The sequence below is a fragment of the Arachis hypogaea genome, chromosome 4 (assembly GCF_003086295.3).
Source record: "Arachis hypogaea cultivar Tifrunner chromosome 4, arahy.Tifrunner.gnm2.J5K5, whole genome shotgun sequence".
In the NCBI taxonomy this organism is placed as follows: domain Eukaryota; kingdom Viridiplantae; phylum Streptophyta; class Magnoliopsida; order Fabales; family Fabaceae; genus Arachis; species Arachis hypogaea.
The window spans coordinates 58,905,107-58,922,427 of record NC_092039.1 but is presented as its reverse complement, the minus strand read 5'-3'; the positions used below and the strand labels follow the sequence as shown (position 1 = coordinate 58,922,427).

Sequence of the window (17,321 nt, the reverse complement as noted above, 5' to 3'; positions counted from 1 at the left end):
AACCCTTAAAAATCCAAGAAAACAAAAAAATCCTAGTAAATACTAAAATCCTAGAAATCACTAAAAATTCTAGAAAATGATAAAAAATTCAAGAAAACTAAGAAAATCCTCGAATATCCTAAAAAACTCTAAAAACAAAAAAAATCCTAGTAAATTCTAAAAAACGCTAAAAATCAGAAAATCCTAAAAATCCTAGAAAACTAGAAAAAACCTTTAAAAAACCAAAAAAATCCTTAGAAAATCATAAAAAGGAAACTTTAAAAAACCCTAAAAAATCCCTAAAAAACCCAAAAAATCCTAAAAAACTCAAAAAAACTCTAGAAAACCCTAAAAATCCTAAAAACCTTAGAAACACTAAAAAACTCTAGAAAGCCCTAAAAAATCCTAAAAAATCCAAGAAAGCTCTAAAATATCCTAAAAACCCTAGAAAATCCTAAAATATCCTAAAAACTTTAAAAAATACTAAAAAATCCCAGAAAACTCTAAAAAACTCTTGAAAACAAAAAAAAAATCCTAGAAAATCTTAAAAAACCTAGAGAACCCTAGAAAATCCAAAAAAAATTTTAGTAAATACTAAAAAACCCGAAAAAACCATAAAAACTCAAAGAGACCCTAGAAAACCCTAAAAACCCAAGAAAACTTTAAAAAGCTCTAGAAAATCCTAAAAAATCCTAAAAAACTCTAAAAAACCCTAGAAAGCACTAGTAATCCTAAAACCCAAAAACCCTAAAAAACCCTATAAAACACTAAAAATCCTAGTAAATACTAAAAAATCCTAGAAAACACTAAAAATCCTAGAAAACCATAAAAAATCCTAAAAAACTATAAAAACCCTAAAAAACTTTAAAAAACACTGAAAATCCTAGAAAACAAAAAAATCCTAGTAAATACTAAAATCTTAGAAAACACTAAAAATTCTAGAAAACCATAAAAAATCCAAGAAATCTAAAATCTAGAATATCTTAGAAAACAAAAAATATCCTAGGAAGTCTTAAAAAACCCTAGAGAACCCTAGGAAATCCAAAAAAATCTTAGTAAATCCTAAAGAAACCTTAAAAAACTATAAAAAAAAAACCCAAAGAGACCCTTGAAAACCCTAAAAACCCGAGAACACTTGAAAAAAACTCTAGAAAATCCTAAAAAACTCTAAAAAAAACCTAGAAAACTCTAAAAAACCCTAAAAAAACCTTAGAAAACCATTAAAATCAGAGAAAACTTTAAAACTCTAAAACCCAAGAAAATCCTAAAATTTCCTAAAAAAACCTAGAAAACCCTAAAAAAGCCTGAAAAATCCTAAAAACCCGAGAAAACCCTAAAAAACTGTAAAAACCCCTAGAAAACTCAAAATCTCTAGAAAACAAAAAATCCTAGAAAATCCTAAAAAATTCTAAAAACTCTAGAGAACCTTAGAAAATCCTTGAAAACTTTAAAAAATTCTAAAAACCCAAAAAAACTATAAAAATCCTAGACAACCCTAGAAAATCCTAAACAACCCTAGAAAACGCTAAAAATCCTAGAAACCCTAGAAAATTCAAAAAAATCTTAGAAAATCCTAAAATCTTAGAAAAGCCAAAGAGACCCTAGAAAACCTTATAAAATACTTTAAAACCCTAAAAACCCAGAAAACTTTAAGAAACTCTAGAAAATTCTAGAAAATCCTTAAAAACTCTAAAAAACCTAGAAAGCCCTAAAAACCCTAGTAATCCGAAAAACCCTAAAAAACTTAGAAAACCCTAGAAAAACCTAAAAGCTTAGAAAATCCAAAAAACCCTAAAAAACCCTAAAAAATCCTAGAAAACTAAAAAAAATCCAAGTAAATACTAAAAAATCCTTAAAAACACTAAAAATCCTAGAAAACCATAAAAAAACCCTAAGAAACTATAAAAACCCTAAAAAACTTTAAAAAACCCAAAAAAATCCTAGAAAACAAAAAAGATCCTAGTAAATACTAAAAAATACTAGAAAACACGAAAAATTCTAGAAAACCATAAAAAATTCAAGAAAACTAAAAAAATATTAGAATATCCTAAAAAACCCTAAAAACAAAAAAATCCTAGTAAATTCTAAAAAATGCTAAAAATTAGAAAACCCTAGAAAACTAGAAAAAACTTTAAAAAAACCAAAACAATCCTTAGAAAATCATAAAAAGGAAACTTTAAAAAACTCTAAAAAATTCCTAAAAAATCCAAAAAATCCTAGAAAACTCAAAAAAACTCTAGAAAACCCTAAAAACCCTAAAAACCTTAGAAACACTAAAAAACTCAAGAAAGCCCTAAAAAATCCTAAAAAATCCAAGAATACTCTAAAATATCCTAAAAGCCCTAGAAAATCCTAAAATATCCTAAAAACCCTAGAAAATTCTAAAAAATCCAAAAAATTCTAAAAAACTCTAGAAAACAAAAAAATCCTAGAAAATCTTAAAAAACCCTAGAGAAACCCTAGGAAATCCAAAAAAATCTTAGTAAATCCTAAAAACCTGAGAAAACCCCAAAAAACTGTAAAAACCCCTACAAAACTCAAAATCTCTAGAAAACAAAAAAATCCTAGAAAATCCTAAAAAATGCTAAAAACCCTAGAGAACCCTAGAAAATGCTTAAAAACTTTAAAAATCCTAAAAACCCAAAAAAACCCTAAAAATCATAGAAAACTATAAAAACCCTAAACAACCCTAGAAAATGCTAAAAAACCCTAGAAATCCTAGAAGATCCAAAAAAATCTTAATAAATCCTAAAAAACCCTAGAAAAGCCAATGAGACCCTAGAAAAACTTAGAAAATACTTTAAAACCCTAAAAACCCAGAAAACTTTAAGAAACTTTTAAAAACCCTGGAAAGCCCTAAAAAAACCCTAAAAACCCTAGTAATCCGAAAACATTAAAAAACCTAGAAAACCCTAGAAAAACTTAAAAGCTTAGAAAATCCAAAAAACCCTAAAAAATCCTAGAAAACTAAAAAAATCCTAGTAAATACTAAAAAAATCCTAGAAAACACTAAATATCCTTAAAAACCCTTAAAAACATTAAAAATCCTAGAATATCCTTAAAAACCCTTAAAAATTCTAGAAAATCCAAAAAAATCCTGAAAAACCCTAAAAATCCTAGAAAACCTAGAGAATCCTAGAAAATTCAAAAAATCCTAAAAAAATCTTAGAAAACCATTAAAATCGGAGAAAACTTTTAAAACTGTAGAACCCTAGAAAATCATAAATTATCCTAAAAGACCTAGAAAACCCTAAAAAAGCCTGAAAAATCCTAAAAACTCGAGAAAACCCTAAAAAACTGTAAAAACCCCTAGAAAACTCTAAAAAACTCTAGAAAACAAAAAAATCCTAAAAAATCATAAAAAACCCTAAAAACCCTAGAGAACCCTAAAAATCCTAGATAACCGTAGAAAACCCTAAAAAATCATAAAAACCCTAGAAAATCCAAAAAAATCTTAGTAAATCCTAAAAAACCTAAAAAATCCTAAAAAACCATAGAAAACCCAAAGAGACCCTAGAAAATCCTAGAAAATCCTTTAAAACCCTAAAAACCCAAAAAACTTTAAAAACTCTAGAAAATTCTAGAAAATCCTTAAAAAATTTAATAACCCTGGAAAGTTCTAAAAAACTTTAAAAAATCATAAAAAACCCTAAGAAACTATAAAAACCCTTAAAAAATTTAAAAACCCTAAAAAAATCCTAGAAAACATAAAAAATCCTAATAAATACTAACAAATCCTAGAAAACACTAGAAATTCTAGAAAACCATAAAAGGCCTAAAAACTATAAAAACCCTAGAAAACTTAAAAAAACCCAAGAAAACCCTAAAAAATCCTAAAAACCCAAGAATATTCTAAAAAACACTGAAAAATTCTAGAAAACCCTAAAAATCCTAAGAAAACCTAGAAAATCCTAGAAAAACTTAAAATACCTAGAAAACCCTAAAAACCCTAAAAAACCTAGAAAATACTAAAAAAACTCTAAAAAGCCCTAAAAAATCCTAAAAAAATCAAAGAAAACTCTAAAAAACTCTAGAAAATCCTAAAATAATTAGAGAACCCTAGAAAAACCTAAAAATCCTAAAAATCCAAAAAAACCCAAAAAATTCTATCAAACTCTAGAAAACCAAAAAATTCTAGTAAATCCTAAAAAACCCTCAAAACCATAGAAAATCCTAAAAATACTTGAAAACCAAAAAAAAATCCCAAAAAACCATAAAAACCCTAGAAAACTTTAAAAAACTCTAGAAAACCCTAAAAACTCTAAAAACCTTAAGAACCTCTAAAAAAACCCAAAAAAACATTAAAACCCTAGAATATCCTAAAAAACCCTTAAAAACTCTAGAAAATACAAAAAATTCTAGAAAACCCTAAAAATCTTAGAAAACCTAGAAAATCCTAGAAAATCCAAAAAACCCTAAAAAACCTAAAAGACCCTAAAAAATTCTAGAAAACTCTAAAAAATCCTAAATAACCTTAGAAAATCATTAAAATCGGAGAAAACCCTAAAAAATCATGAAAAATCCTAAAAATCCGAGAAAACCCTAAAAAACTGCGAAAACACCTAGAAAAATATAAAAAACTCTAGAAAACAAAAAATTCTAGAATATCCTAAAAAACTCTAAAAACCCTAGAGAACCCTAGAAAACCCTTGAAAACTTTAAAAGCCCTAAAAACCCAAAAAAACCCCTAAAAACCCTTGAAAACTCTAAAAATCGTAGACAAACCTAGAAAACGTTAAAAAATCCTAAAAACCCTAGAAAATCCTAAAATATCTAGAAAACCCTAGAAAAACCTAAAAACAAAAAAAAACCAAAAAAATCCTAAAAAACCATAGAAAATACTAAAAATCCTAGAAAACACTCAAAATAATAGAAAACCCTAAAAATCCTAGAAAATCATGAAAAAATCCCAAAAAACATAAAAACCCTAAAAAACTTTAAAAACTCTAGAAAATCCTAGAAAATCCTATAAACGTCTAAAAAATCTTAAAAAACATTAAAAACCCTAGAATTTCCTTAAAAACCCCATAAAAACTCTAGAAAATTAAAAAAATCCTAGAAAACCCTAAAAATCCTAGAAAACCTAGAGAATTCTAGAAAATCCAAAAAACCCTAAAAAAACCTAAAAGACCCTAAAAAATCCTAGAAAACTCTAAAAAAACCTAAAAAAACCTTAGAAAATCATTAAAATCGGAGAAAACTTTAAAACTGTAGAACCCAAGAAAATCTTAAAATATCCTAAAAGACCTAGAGAACCCTAAAAAAGTCTGAAAAATCCTAAAAACCCGAGAAAACTCTAAAAAAATCTAGAAAACAAAAAAAATCCTAAAAAACCCTAAGAAACCCTAAAAACCCTAGAGAACCCTAGAAATCCCTTGAAAGTTTAAACCCTAAAAACCCTAGAAAACTCTAAAAATCCTAGACAACCCTAGAAAATTCTATACAACCGTAGAAAAAGCTAAAAAACCCTAAAAACCGTAGAAAATTCAAAAAAATATTAATAAATCCTAAAAAACCATAAAAATCCTAAAAAGCCATAGAAAACCCAAAGAGACCCTAGAAAATCCTAGAAAATTCTTTAAAACTCTAAAAACCCAGAAAACTCTAAGAAAATCTAAAAAATCCTAGAAAATCCTTAAAAACTTTAAAACACTGGAAAGCCCTAAAAAATTTTAAAAAACCAAATAAAACCCTAAGAAACTATAAAAACCCTAAAAAACTTTAAAAAAACCCCTAAAAAAATCCTAGAAAACAAAAAAACCTAATAAACACTAACAAATCCTAAAAACACTAGAAATTCTGGAAAACCATAAAAAGGCCTAAAAAACTATAAAAACCCTAGAAAACTTAAAAAAACCCTAGAAAACCCTAAAAAAATCCTAAAAATCCAAGAATATTCTAAAAAGCACTGAAAAATTCTAAAAAATCCTAGAAAATGCTAAAAATCCTAAGAAAACCCTAGAAAAACTTAAAATACCTAGAAAACCCTAAAAACCCTAAAAAACACTAAAAAACTCTAGAAAGTCCTAAAAAATCCAAGAAAGCTCTAAAAAACTCAAGAAAATCCTAAAATACATGAAAACCCTAGAAAAACCTAAAAATCCGAAAAATTCTAGAAACTCTAAAAAACTCTAGAAAACCAAAAAATTCTAGTAAATCCTAAAAATCCCTCAAAACCATAGAAAACCCTAAAAATCCTAGAAAACAAAAAAAAATCCCAAAAACCCATAAAAACCCTAGAAAATTTTAAAAAACTCTAGAAAATTCTAAAAACCCTAAAAACCTCTAGAAAACCCTAAAAAAATTAAAAAAACTAGAATATCCTAAAAAACCCTTAAAACTCTAGAAAATCCAAAAAATCCTCGAAAACCCAAATTTCCTAGAAAACCTAGAAAATCCTAGAAAATCCAAAAAACCCTAAAAAAACCTAAAAGACCCTAAAAACTTCTAGAAAACTCTAAAAGAAATTTAAAAAAAAAACCTTAGAAAACCATTAAGATCGGAGAAAACTTTAAAACTGTAGAACCCTAGAAAATCTTAAAATATCCTAAAAGACCTAGAAAACCCTAAAAAGCTTGAAAAATCCTAAAAACCCGAGAAAGCCCTAAAAAACTGTAAAAACCCCTAGAAAACTCTAAAAAACTCTAGAAAATAAAAAATCCTAGGAAAATCCTAAAAAACCCTAAAAACCCTAGAAAACTAAAAAAAAATCCTACTAAAAACTAACAAATCCATAAAACTTTAAGAAACTCTAGAAAATCCTTAAAAACTTTAAAAACCCTGGAAAGCCCTAAAAAACGCTAAAAACCCTAGTAATCCGAAAAATCCTAAAAAACCTAGAAAACCCTAGAAAAACCTAAAGCTTAGAAAATCCAAAAAATCCTAGAAAACCCTAAAAAATCCTAGAAAACTAAAAAAAATCCTACTAAATACTAAAAAATCCTAGAAAACACTAAAAATCCTAGAAAACCATAAAAAATCCAAGAAAACAAAAAAATCCTAGAAGATCTAAAAAACCCTAAAAACACTAGAAAATCCTAAAAAACTTAAAAAAAACTCTAGAAAACCCTTAAAACCCTAAAATATTAAAAAAATTCAAGAAAACTCTAAAATATCCTCAAAACACTAGAAAATCCTAAAATTCCTAAAAACCCTAGAGAATACAAAAAAATCTTAGTAAATCCTAAAAAACCCTAAAAATCCTAAAAAACCGTAGAAAACACAAAGAGACCCTAGAAAACCCTAGAAAATCCTTTAAAATCCTAAAAACCCAAAAAACTTTAAGAAACTTTTAAAAATCCTGGAAAGCCCTAAAAAAAATCCTAAAAATCCTAGTAATCCGAAAACCCTAAAACACCTAGAGAACCCTAGAAAAACCTAAAAGCTAAGGAAATCCAAAAACCCTAAAATATCCTAGAAAACTTTAAAACTGTAGAACCCTAGAAAACCCTAAAAAAGTCTGAAAAATCCTAAAAACCCGAGAAAATCCTAAAAAACTGTAAAAACCCTAGAGAACTCTAGAAATCCCTTGAAAACTTTAAAAAACCCTAAAAACACTAGAAAACTCTAAAAATCCTAGACAACCCTAGAAAATCCTAAACAACTGTAGAAAACGCTAAAAAATCTTAAAAATCCTAGAAAATCCAAAAAAAAAACTGAGTAAATCCTAAAAAATCCTTAAAAACTTTAAAACCCTGGAAAGCCCTAAAAAACTTTAAAAACCATAAAAAACCCTAAGAAACTATAAAACCCTAAAAAACTTAAAAAAAACCATAAAAATATCCTAGAAAATAAAAAAATCCTAATAAATACTAACAAATCCTAGAAAACGCTAGAAAACTTTAAAAAATCCTAAAAACCCAAAAATATTCTAAAAAACACTGAAAATTCTAGAAAACCCTAAAAACCCTAAGAAACCTAGAAAACCCTAAAACCCTAAAAAACCCTAAAATATCCTAGAAAACTAAAAAAATCCTAGTAAATACTAAAAAATCCTAGAAAACACTAAAAATCCTAGAAACCCATAAAAAACCTACGAAACTATAAAAACCCTAAAAAAACTTTTAAAAAACCCTAAAAAATCCTAGAAAACAAAAAAAATCCTACTAAATATTAAAAATTCCTAGAAAACACTAAAACTTCTAGAAAATCATAAAAAATCCAATAAAACTAAAAAAATCCTAGAATATCCTAAAAAACCCTAAAAACAAAAAAATCCTAGTAAATTCTAAAAAACGCTAAAAATCTTAGAAAACTAGAAAAGCCTTAAAAAAAATCCTTAGAAAATTATAAATAGGAAACATTAAAAAATCCTAAAAAATCTCTAAAAAATCCTAAAAAATCCTAAAAAACTCAAAAAAAAAAACTCTAGAAAACCCTAAAATCCCTATAAACACTTAAAAACTCTAGAAAGCCCTAAAAAATCCTAAAAAATCCAAGAAAACTCTAAAATATCCTAAAAATGCTAGAAAATCCTAAAATATCCTAAAAACCCTAGAAAATCCTAAAAAACCCTAGAAAACTCTAAAAAATTCTAGAAAACCAAAAAAATCCTAGGAAATCTTAAAAAGTCCTAGAGAAGCCTAGAAAATCCAAAAAAATCTTAGTAAATCCTAAAAAATCCTAAAAAACCATAAAAAAACCCAAAGAGACCCTAGAAAATCCAAAAAACCCGAGAAAACTTTAAAAAACTCTAGAAAATCCTAAAAAACCCTAAAAAATTCTAAAAATCCTAGAAAGCCCTAGTAATCCTAAAAACCCAAAAACCCTAAAAAAAAATCCTAAAAATCCTAGAAAACTAAAACAAATCCTAGTAAATACTAAAAAATCCTAGAAAACACTAGAAATCCTAGAAAACCATAAAAAACCCTAAGAAACTATAAAAACCCTAAAAAACTTTAAAAAACGCTAAAAAATCCTAGAAAACGAAAAATCCTAGTAAATACTAAAAAATCCTAGAAAACCCTAAAAATTCTAGAAAACCATAAAAAGGTCTAAGAAACTATAAAAAGCCTAGAAAATTTAAAAAAAAAAACTCTAGAAAACCCTAAAAAATCCTAAAAACCCTAAAAAAATCTACAAAACCCTAGAAAAACTTAAAATACCTAGAAAATCCTAAAAACTCTTAAAAGAACCATAGAAAACACAAACTCTAGAAAGCCCTAAAAAATCCAAGAAAACTCTAAAAACCTCTAGAAAATCCTAAAATATCTAGAAAACCCTAGAAAAATCTTAAAACCCAAAAAAACCTAAAAAATCCTAGAAAATTCTAAAAATCCTAGAAAACCAAAAAAAATCCCAAAAAACCATAAAAACCCTAGAAAACTTTTAAAAATTCTAGAAAACCCTAAAAAACCCTAAAAATCCTAAAAACCTCTAGAAAACCCTAAAAATCCTAAAAAATCCTAAAAATCCTAGAAAACCATAAAAAATTTCAATAAATCAAAAAAATCCTAGAAAACTTAAAAAAACTCTAGAAAATCCTAGAAAACCCTAAAAACCTCTAGAAAATCCTAAAAAATATTAAAAACCCTAGAATATCCTTAAAAACCCTTAAAAATTCTAAAAAATTCAAAAAAATCCTGGAAATCCTAAAAATCCTAGAAAACCTAGAGAATCCTAGAAAATCCAAAAAACCCTAAAAAAACCTAAAAGACCCTAAAAAATTCTAGAAAACTCTAAAAAATCCTAAAAAAAACCTTAGAAAATCATTAAAATCGGAGAAAACTTTTAAAACTGTAGAACCCTAGAAAATCATAAATTATCCTAAAAGACCTAAAAAACCCTAAAAAAGCCTGAAAAATTCTAAAAACTCGAGAAATCCTAAAAAACTGTAAAAACCCCTAGAAAACTCTAAAAAACTCTAGAAAACAAAAAAATCCTAAAAAAATTATAAAAAACCCTAAAAATCCTAGAGAACCCTAAAAATCCTAGATAATCGTAGAAAACACTAAAAAACCATAAAAATCCTAGAAAATCTGAAAAAATCTTAGTAAATCCTAAAAAACCCAAAAAATCCTAAAAATCATAGAAAATCCAAAGAGACCCTAGAAAATCCTAGAAAATCCTTTAAAACCCTAAAAACCCAGAAAACTTTAAGAAACTCTAGAAAATCCTAGAAAATCCTTAAAAACTTTAAAAACCCTGAAAAGCCCTAAAAAACTTTAAAAAATCATAAAAAAATCCTAAGAAACTATAAAAACCCTAAAAAAATTAAAAAACCCTAAAAAAATCCTAGAAAACATAAAAAATCCTAATAAATACTAACAAATCCTAGAAAACACTAGAAATTCTAGAAAATCATAAAAAGGCCTAAAAACTATAAAAACCCTAGAAAACTTAAAAAACCCTAGAAAACCCTAAAAAATCCTAAAAACCCAAGAATATTCTAAAAAGCATTGAAAAATTCTAGAAAACGCTAAAAACCATAAGAAAACCTAGAAAACCCTAGAAAAACTTAAAATACCTAGAAAATCCTAAAAACTCTAAAAAATCCTAGAAAATACTAAAAAAACTCTAGAAAGCCCTAAAAAAATCCTAAAAAATCCAAGAAAACTCTAAAAAACTCTAGAAAATCCTAAAATACTTAGAAAACCCTAGAAAAACCTAAAAATCCTAAAAACCCAAAAAATCCAAAAAATCCTATAAAACTCTAGAAAACCAAAAAAATTCTAGTAAATCCTAAAAAAAATCCTCAAAACCATAGAAAACCCTAAAAATGCTTGAAAACCAAAAAAAACATCCCAAAAAATCATAAAAACCCTAGAAAACTTTAAAAAACTCTAGAAAATCCTAAAAACCCTAAAAACCTTAAGAACCTCTAAAAAAAACCAAAAAAACATTAAAACCCTAGAATATCCTAAAAAACCCTTAAAAACTCTAGAAAATTCAAAAAATTCTAGAAAACCCTAAAAATCCTAGAAAACCTAGAGAATACTAGAAAATTCAAAAATCCCTAAAAAAACCTAAAAGACCCTAAAAAATCCTAAAAAACCTTAGAAAACCATTAAAAAACTGTAAAAATGATGCGTTCGCATATTTGCCATTTTAACTAGTTAGTTTTGGCTTAGTTTCATTCACTTTCTTTGAAATAAATGAGCAATTTTGTGAGTTTTTCCTCCATGCATTCATGAACCAAGAACTAAGTGAAATCTGGCATAATCTATGCAAATGATTCAAGAAGTTTATAAACAAGTTGATGTGAATGATTCCCTTGAAAATTATTGCATAAGATGGCAAGATTTTGAGGAAAATTCTTTGGTTTATGTTAGGTGATGAAGCAAGAAGACAATGGAGCAAGGAGGAACAGCAAGTTGGCAACTTGGAAACCAAGTTGGCAACACCCATTTTGTGCAATCAGGAGGAACAGCACGTTGGCAACTTGGAAACCAAGTTGGCAACGCCCATTTAGGTGCAGCCAGGTGATGACAAGTCATCTTAGCCTAGTTTCACTAGTCTTTTTCTTTTGTTTTCAATTAATTGTATGCACTTTCTTGAGCCATAAGTAAGCCAATTGGGTAGAATTTCATGTTTCCTTTGATTCAATCAAGCATGGATGAATTAATGCAATTTCATGAGATTTTGTGCTATAATTGTCATAAATTATGAAAGAGAGACAATCTCATGATTTTAAGCATAGCTTTGATGTTTTTGGTTGATTGATAATAGGTGAAAAGAGCTTTGAAGAAGGTTGAAGAAAGAAGGAATGGCAAGGAGTAAGAGAGAACAAAAAGCTTGAGCCAAAGTTTGACCTCAAACTTTAGCTCAAACTTTAGGAGGAGTTGAAAACACCTTGGAAGGAGCAAAAGTTTGCGCCAACGTTTGCCCTCAAGCTTTTAGGCAAACGTTGGCGCCACGACAAACACCCAGGGGACCAAAAACTTGCGCCAACGTTTGCCCTCAAGCTTTTGGGCAAACGCTGGCGCCACAATAAACACCCAGGAGAGCAAAAGCTTGCGCCAACGTTTGACCTCAAGCTTTTAGGCAAACGTTGGCGCCACAACAAACACACCCAGGGGAGCAAAAGCTTGCGCCAATGTTTGCCCTCAAGCCTTTAGGCAAACATTGGCCAAGAAGCATTCAAGGGGATCCACGTTTGGCTCAAAGTTTGACCTCAAACGTGGATGACAGCACGGGAGGCTAGCTGATATGAAAAGCTTGAGCCAAAGCTTGCCCTCAAGTTTTGACTCAAGCTTTAATGATTCATGGCCCGGTTCACAAGTGGGTTTCTCTCCAACTCCAAGAGCAATCAACAGAGGCTTTTGTCAACCCAATTCCATCAAGAGCAAAGGCCCAATTCAAGGCTTGAAGATCATTTGAAGAGAGTGTATAAATAGCTTAGAATTTAAGTTTTTCGGGGAGCTTTGTTTTAGAATTTTTTTAGTATTGCTGGGAGTTTTGGGAAAGCTTTTGGGTTTTGAGTTGTTTGGAGATTCTGAGTCCTGGGAAGGAGAATTGAATTCTCTTCCTCTTAGTTTTCTTGTTTTCAATTTCATAAACACTTGTCTTAAGTCTTGGGTGTTGAAGAATTGAGGAAATTCTGTCTCAATCTCACCTTGAGATCTCTCTGTTTTCTTACTGCAAATTTCTGGAAATTGAACTTGAATTTACATTTCTACATTGCTCTCTTCTTTAATTTTGCAATTGCTCTCTGAATTTGGATCTAGGAAGGCATTGAGATCTAGACTTGGTTATCTAGTCTCTTGGGTCCTGAGATCTATTGGTTTCCATTTTAATTTCCTTGTTTAATTACTACACCAAGCTTATTTTCCTTTTAGTTTGAGATCCGGTTCAACTAATTCCATCAACTACTCTTCGTTCTGTTGAGTTTTGCTTTTCCTTGTTTATTTCCTACAGATCCAATTCCCATTCTCCTTTTATTTTTCAAGTCATTTATATTTCTTGCACTCTAAGATTCTGCAATTTACATTTCTTGCATTCTAAGTTTCTGCCATTTAATTTCTTACACTTTAAGATTCAGCACTTTTACTTTCCTTGCACCTTTAATTTTCAGTCAATTTTCCCTCTCCCTTTAATTTCATGCAATTTGGCTTCTGCCGGATACAAATTACTCAAATCAAACTCTTGTTCGCTTGACTAAATCAACCACTAAACTAAAATTGCTCAATCCTTCAATCCCTGTGGGATCGACCTCACTCATGTGAGTTATTATTACTTGATGCGACCCGGTACACTTGCCGGTGAGTTTTGTGTCGGATCATTTTTCGCACATCAAGTTTTTGGCGCCGTTGCCGGGGATTGAAATAGATTGACAATGATTAAGTGTGGTGGTGGTCTAGATTAAGCATTTTTTTTCTTTTTTTTACTAAGCACATTAATTGTTTGACACATTGTGTCACCAAACCCTCTAACCACATTCTAGCACTAGAATGTTCATGTTTCATTTGGTTTGTTTGTGATTTTTGCAAGTCATGGAGGCTAAGGTGCGTAAAGAGGGAGTGAGCAACAATGCCCAGCCTGCAAGAAGGGTGTTGGCCTCTTACACTATCCCCAATCCCAGACATTATGGGAGCAGCATCCTCACCCCAAAGGTTCAGACAAATGACTTTGAGTTGAAGCCTCAACAAATCACCTTGGTGCAGAACAATTGTGCTTATATGGAGGTGGCCCTCTTGAAGACCCCAACCAACATTTGTCTGTTTTCTTAAGGATTTGTGAAACAGTCAAGACAAATGGGGTTCATCCTGACATTTACAAATTACTTCTGTTCCCATTTTCTTTGAGGGGCAATGCTACTCAATGGCTGGAAACCTTTCCCAAAGAGAGCATCAACAATTGGGATGAATTGGTGAGCAAATTCCTAGCCAAGTTCTACCCACCTCAAAGAGTCATCAAGTTGAAAACAGAGGTGCAAACATTTATTCAAGTGGATGGAGAGTCGTTGTATGATGCCTGGGAGAGATACAAGGCCTTAATCAGGAAGTGTCCCCCAGAAATGTTCAGTGAGTGGGATAGACTCCAAAACTTCTATGAAGGGTTGACCAGAAAGCTCAGGAAGCATTAGATCATTCAGCAGGAGGCTCATTGCAGCTAATGAAGACAGCAGAGGAAGCCCAAAACCTTATAGAGATGGTGGCAAACAATCAATACTTCTTTGCTCATCAAAGACAATGCCAACCAACCCAGAGAATGGGTGTACTGGAGCTGGAAGGTGTGGATACCATCTTCAAAGTGATGCATCAACAAATTCAGCAGCAATTTGAGCAGATGGCTAAGAAAATTGATGGACTGCAAATCGCTACAGTAAATACACAAAGCCAATCTCAAACCTCACATGGGTGGAAGCAATCTGAAGAAAGTTTTGGGACATTCAATTATGAGCAACAAAGCCCTGAGCAGGTGCAATGCACGAATAACACATCTCAACACAATTTTCATGGTGATGCACATAAGACACCCTAGAAGACTCATTCTAATTCAAGGTGGGGTGAGCATCAGAATCAAGGACAAAGGGACTTCAACTCTAGCAGCCTCAGCAACACAAACAACCATAACCATTTATCCAATAATACCAACCAATTTAAAAATTCACAAAAGACATATCACCAACCCCATAACATCTCACAAAACCACCAGAACAACTTTTCCACATCCACATCCCACCCACAAAGTACCCCCACAATTAATTCAAACAACTTCCAGCAATAACCATCTCATTTCACACAACCACAACCAAATCCAGACTCTCAAAGAATCTCAAGTCTAGAGAAAATGATGGAGAAACTCATGAAAAATCAAGAGATGGCTAGACAAGATCAGGAAGCTGCAAGGAAAGATCAGGCCCGAGCATTCAAAAACCAAGAGACCTCAATCAGAAACCTTGAGAGACACTTGGGGCAAATGGCTAAGCAAGTTTCAGAGTTGGGCGAGAAGCAACAAAATGCATCCCGCAGTACCACTGAAGACTATCCAAGGAACAAAGGAAAAGCCACAAAATGGGAGGAGTGCAAAGCAATCACAGTGGGAAGTGAGAATACTATGAAGAAGGAAGCCATCAATCAGGACAAACACAACAGAGAAGTTCCACAAGAAGAGACAGAGGAGAGAAGCAAAGAGGATCAAGAAACCAAAAATGCACAAATTTCAAAGGGAGACAAGAACATCCTTAAATCACAACTACAAGAGAAGAGGGAAGGAGTGAATCCTTGTGTCCCCAAACTTCCATACCCTCAGAGGTTTAAAAAAGAAAATGAGGATAAGCAATACTCAAAATTCCTGGACATATTCAAGACACTCAGCATCAATATTCCTTTCTTGGAAGCACTTGAACAGATGCCACTATATGCCAAATTTATGAAGGAAGTGCTGATTAAGAAAAGATCCCTGAAGGAAGGACAGATTGTTGAGATGACAAAGGAATGTAGTGCTATCCTCCAAAGAGAGTTTCCAGAGAAGAAAGATGATCCTGGGAGTTTTTACATACCTTGCACCATAGGAAACATAACAATTGAGAAGTCATTCTGTGACCTCGGTGCAAGCATAAACTTGATGCCTTTGTCTCTAATGAGAAAACTTAAAATTTCTGAGCTGAAGTCCACACAAATAGTTCTCCAAATGGCTGACAAATCCATTAAGCAAGCACTGGGAGTCATGGAGAATGTGTTGGTAAAAGTGAAAAAATTCTTTTTCCCTGCTGACTTTGTTATCTCAGATATAGAAGAGGACCCAAACACTCCCATCATTCTGGGAAGGCCTTTCCTAGCTACGGGCAAAGTATTGATAGATGTTGAAAAAGGGGAATTATTGCTGAGAGTGCATGATGAGCACCTAGCATTCCATGTTTTTAAAACCCTGCATGAGCCCACTCAAGAAGAAGATTGTATGAAGAATAAGGCCAGAGATCAAATCTTGAAGGAGGCATTCAATGAGTCAAATCCAAGACTTCTAAATCCACGATTGAAAGAAGTAGAGATGGTGCAACAAACCAAAGAAGTCAAGGAGGAACTAGATCCAAAACCCCCAGATGAGAAATTCAGCATCCCAGATAAAGAACCACCAAGGCAGGGAGTATCTCTTGAGAAAGAAAAGAAGAAGAGGCCAAAAGGGTGGAGAAACAAGAAGATCCCTACTGAAGGGTTTTCACCAGGGTATAAAGTGGTGTTAAACACCCAACCAATGAAGGTGTCTCAACAATTATCTGAATACTACACTGTGAACTGGGTCCTTTCACTTGAACACCTAGAGATCATCAAAGAGGAGACTAGAAGGAAGTTCACAGTAAGAGGAGAAAAGTTGAAGCACTATGATTTTCAACCCCCATGATCAAAGAATGAAGGATGTCAAGCTAGTGACATTAAAAGAGCGCTTGTTGGGAGGTAACCCAACTTGAGGTAGTTTTTTTTTTCATAGCTAATTCAATAAAAAGGTTAAGTAGATTCACTTGTATTGCAAGAAGCTAAGTTTGGTGTTGCACACCAAAACAATTTAAGAGAGAATGAAGGATTCTAAGTTTGGTGTTCCACCAAAATCTCATTTAAAAACACATTCTCACCTTCTGCATAAAGGGTTGGTAGCTCCAAGCAATCAGATGAATCATTTAATCATTGTCTGTTTCTAGTTTTTAGTTTTATTGCCTTTAGCAAAGACACAAGGATTTCACATGTGGTTAACTTGATGCATCAGAGGCAGTGGCAAGGGACTAAGTTTGGTGTTCACACACCAAAGTAAGTTCAAAAGCCTACAAGAAAGTCTTGCACACTAACCAATTACCTAAGGGCTTGAGAAACAAGCAACTTCCATTAACTCTGCAGGAGTTCAATCACTCTCTTGGGAGGGCTACACACCATTAGCTGAGAGTAAGAAGAAGAAGCCACCAAGAGGTTGTATTGTCACTTAACTCCATCAGCATTGAATTACTCTAAATTGGAAGTTTGAATATGCCTATCTTAATAGTAACTATTAGTTTAGTAGTTATGCATCTTGAATACTCTTTGAAATAAGTAAGCTAGTCTAAGTGTGTGCTTATGTGTTTACTTTCACCTTACTAATTACATGCTGTGTCCCCTGTATCTTTTTAATTCAATAAAAGAAATGTTTGGAACATGAAGTAAGATAGTTCATTGCTAGTTGGAAGTCAAATAATAGTAAGTGGTGGCATGAGTGTGTGATTGTATGATAGCTCACTTTTAGTGAATAAAAGGACTAGACTGTTCTCCTTTTAAGTAGAAAGTAGCTCACTGTCTATGAATCTCAATCAAATAAAAGTCCTTGGTTAAAAATAAAAACAAAAAAAAAAGAGAAAAGAAAAAGCCAAAGGTGGCAGCAAGAACAAAAGAAGGAAGGAATAAAGTTAGACACCAATAGCTTGAACCTTGGAATATATG

General features: G+C 31.2%; 1 long non-coding RNA gene across 1 annotated transcript in view; it reads left to right on the top strand.

The window, feature by feature from the left end:
* Positions 1-12,592, top strand: part of LOC112796771 (uncharacterized) — a 38,960-nt gene extending 26,368 nt beyond the window's left edge. The window contains exons 3-4 of the long non-coding RNA XR_003818146.2: positions 11,250-11,399; positions 11,647-12,592. This is a non-coding gene — a long non-coding RNA (uncharacterized lncRNA). The remainder of the gene's footprint in view (positions 1-11,249; positions 11,400-11,646) is intronic.
* Positions 12,593-17,321: the final 4,729 nt, after the last annotated feature.